Consider the following 3,858-nt stretch of genomic DNA (forward strand, 5'->3'; position numbering starts at 1 on the left):
TTCGAGTACTTTTCTGTTTAAATTAATCAGGAGACATTAAAATGTATGAAAAGATTATAAAGTCAATTATAATCTCACAAAATATTTATATTTCAAATAAATGGTGTAAAAGTTCTTTCGAACTTTCTATTCATCTAAGAATCCTAAAAAAATACTTTTGGTTTCCTTCAAAATATTAAGCAGCACAACTGATGAGAAATGTTTCTTGAGCAGTAAATCAGCATATTAGAATGATTTCTGAAGGATCATGTGACTCTGAAGACTGGAGTAATGATGCTGAAAATTCAGCTTTGCATCACAGGAATAAATTACATTTGAAAATATATTAAAATAGAAAACAGTTATTTTAAATTGTAATAATATTTCACAATATTTTCACTTTATTTTTGATCAAATAAATGCATCCTTGGCGAGCAGAAGAAACCTTTTTTCAAAACCAAAAAATCGTTTGAACAGTACTGTATATGCTAACATTATCTTCTGAGAGGCAATTTAGTTTTTGTTCACTCCACCAAAAATTAATTTTGCTGTTGGTGTGAACATTCATACATTGAGATGTATTTCTGACCTTTCAGTGCTGCAGTTTCATCTTGAAACTGGAAGAGATTCCATAAAGCATTCCATTTTCCTAAACATGTATGCACTGCAGAACTCACAGCCACACAGGTGTGAATGGGTGCGTCTATCTGTTAATGTGCCTTATCTGCCTTAGGGACAGAAGACGACAAAGCAGAAGATATGGCATGTGACTCACAGCCAAACCTGCTTAAGGCTTTAACACTTTGCATAACTGAAATTGATTGCATGATACAAGACTATCATATGACACTTCTTGGATTTTTCATTTCTGCTGATCCAGGATTCATTTTGCTTAGAAAACTGGTTGAGATTATTGGGACAAGTCAGATATAACCCGAGCTGAGAGGCTTTACTGCTAACATGCTATAAACATAGGTCCAGAACAGTTTTTGAATTATAGGGAAACATTTCAGTGCACTGTCAAACTGCCAATTTAAACTCTATAAAACCATTATTTGGTATTACCCTGTTTTTCACCTTTATGTTCTAAAAATGCTCAACATGGGTTAATGGAGTGTGAGGTATGGAAAAATGGGACTTTTGCCTTGATGAACTCCTAATTACTGCTTATTAATAGTTAGTAAGGTAGTTGTTAAATTTGGGTATTGGCTAGGATTAAGATATGTAGAATATGGTCATGCAGAATAAGTGCTTTATAAATACTATAAACAACCAATAATAAGCAAGCTAATAAGCAACTAATTAAATAGTGAGAATTGGACCCTAAACTAAAGTGTTTACAAAAGATAAATATGCTTCTTGCAACAGAACAACCATTGTTTCTGCACAAATGCAACGTACAGATGCCCTAATAAAAGTATTAGGACACTTAAACCAGACTATGATATAATATCAAAACATGCATTTATTTAAAAGATAGCACAGGCACACTTCTTAAGCAAAACATTTCACAAAAAGAAGTTTGTTAGGTTTAATTAAAGTCCATAGTTAATTATCTCAATGCAAAAACTACTCAGAAAATTCAAGAAAAGATCTAGCATTGTGTGTTTGCAGATTGCAGGGATATTCTAACTATGCAATGACGTTTATACATTAAGTGTGGGTTAAATGTCTAAATACTTTTTGGGTTTGGAAAATTGCAAAAAGGTGTGTGCATCCTAAACCCAAATTTGGGCTCAGGTGTAAGATAAAAAAGAGAGAACGATAAATAGAAAAAAACATAATGTCTGCACACTGAAGTTACAGCTCCGTACAATATATAAATATATATTATTTCTGAAAAGTGCAACGTTTCAACAGATCTGTTCATAATATATATATATATATATATATATGTATATATATTTGTATGTATATACATATTATTTATATATACATATTATGGAGCTGTAACTTCATTGTGCAGACATAATTTTTTTTTTTTTTTGGTAGAGGTATATCTTATGGACTTAAAATTCAAGTATTTGCAAAGATTTAAAATGCATTTAACATTTGGAGACGTTGAAACTTGATGCTGGCACATATTTGAGCATCTTGAATGAAACTATTTCCACGCGCACGGCAGTCAGAATAAACGCATTCTGATCTATATCAGTTTTTTTTGGCGCAGAATAATCAGCTGCATGAGCATGAGAGAAATGAAGATAGAGTTCCGTGATTTTTAAAGACGGGTGGATAAATGTGCTTTTCCTCTCTTTGTTGTCTCTCAAAGTTGCTTTGCAATGTATTTGACACAGGAGCCCCAAGTTCAGTTTATGGAGCATTAAAGACGTCATCGGTGTTCTGAGAGGATGACATTGATGGTCCTGATGTGATAAACAACATGCCGTGTGACATGTTGAGTGTCAGCTGACACATCTCGTGATGCAGCCGCACATTACAGCAAATACCGTTTGAAAGGCCCGCAGGTATTCACGCGTGGAGCGCCTGCCTCCTCAAAACACTCACTGGTTGGTGCTGTCAATGCTGAGTGTGCAATGTTTGCCATGTGCGTTAGGTTAATTAGGTCAACTTATTTTTTATGCATAAAATAACACACAAAAAAGCACATTGGACAAAGGTTCCCCTCTAAATGCTTGACAGGATGATCAGCCTCAAAGGGGGTTAAGACCGCATCAGCCAGTCAGGCATGTAGCAGGACACCTTTCTTAAAAGGGCGTTTCAAAGCATAGTGTGAAAGTGCCTGTAGCAGATTCTCTAGTGTCTAGTGTTCTCTAGTTTTTGACAGATCTGTGATCAAATTACACCTTTAATTGGTTGTTTTTGTCCACATGCAATTAAAGATACAGCTCAGGAAACTGGACATATAGTCATACCAGTTCTGGGTTTGCCAGAGGACATTTGAATTGTTATGTTAGGCAAGTGGTTTTGCTACACATGGAGTGTTAATTCAGCTTCTCTGTATTGATTATTACAGTTCAGATATTAGCATTTGTGTACTGTAGAGATCGAATCTTGAAAGGTCTAGGAACTGCACTACCAAAAACACTAGAGAGATATCCAGGCGGCTAGTTTTTTGGTTTCATGTGGGAAAAGAAGTTTGTTAGAAACACATTATAGCAGTGGATCTCAAACAAGGGACTGGACACAAAATGGACTGAAATGATTTCAAATAAGACCAAAAAAGTTTTAAAATAAGCTTACACGGCTACAAATAAAAGACACATTTCTTATGTTCTTTCAAGAACTGTCATTTATTTAAGGGTTTTTCACAGTCTTGGAAAACCCGGAATTTTACAATTGTGATTTCCAGACATGAAAAAAGTTGTGGAAATTGCTGGAATGAATATGATTTTTAGTTATGAGAAACTTTCAAGGATTTCATTGGCCAGAAATGTGGGCTGTTTGCAAATATAAGAAATTACACACCTTATCCTATAATTATGAACGACTGGAAACATCATGTATATTCATTGGTCATACAAAGTGTGAACCATGTGTCATTAGTATTATTGAGTGTATTTCATGTATTTTGCAATTTAGAATATATTATACTCTATATGCATGTATGCTGAGCTCATAGATCCGTAGGTATGGGGTACTTGTTATCCCTGTTAGCACCAAACACATCTGGTGGCTTTGCTGCCAAAAAGCTCTTTTTAAGTATCATCTGACCATAGAATCCGGTCCCTTTTAAAGATCCAGTCGTGTCTGACAACTGAATATGCTGGAGTTTGTTTTTGAACGAGCGAGGAGGATATTTCTTGAAACCCTCCCAAACAACATGTGGTCATGTAGGGGTTGTTTGATATATTTATTTAGGCTTTCTGACCCCAAGACTCAACTAATCTCTGCAATTCTCCATCTGTGATCCTTGGA

The sequence above is a fragment of the Rhinichthys klamathensis genome, unplaced genomic scaffold, assembly GCF_029890125.1.
Source record: "Rhinichthys klamathensis goyatoka isolate OS25496 unplaced genomic scaffold, OSU_Roscu_1.1 h1tg000165l_1, whole genome shotgun sequence".
Taxonomy (NCBI): Eukaryota; Metazoa; Chordata; class Actinopteri; order Cypriniformes; family Leuciscidae; genus Rhinichthys; species Rhinichthys klamathensis.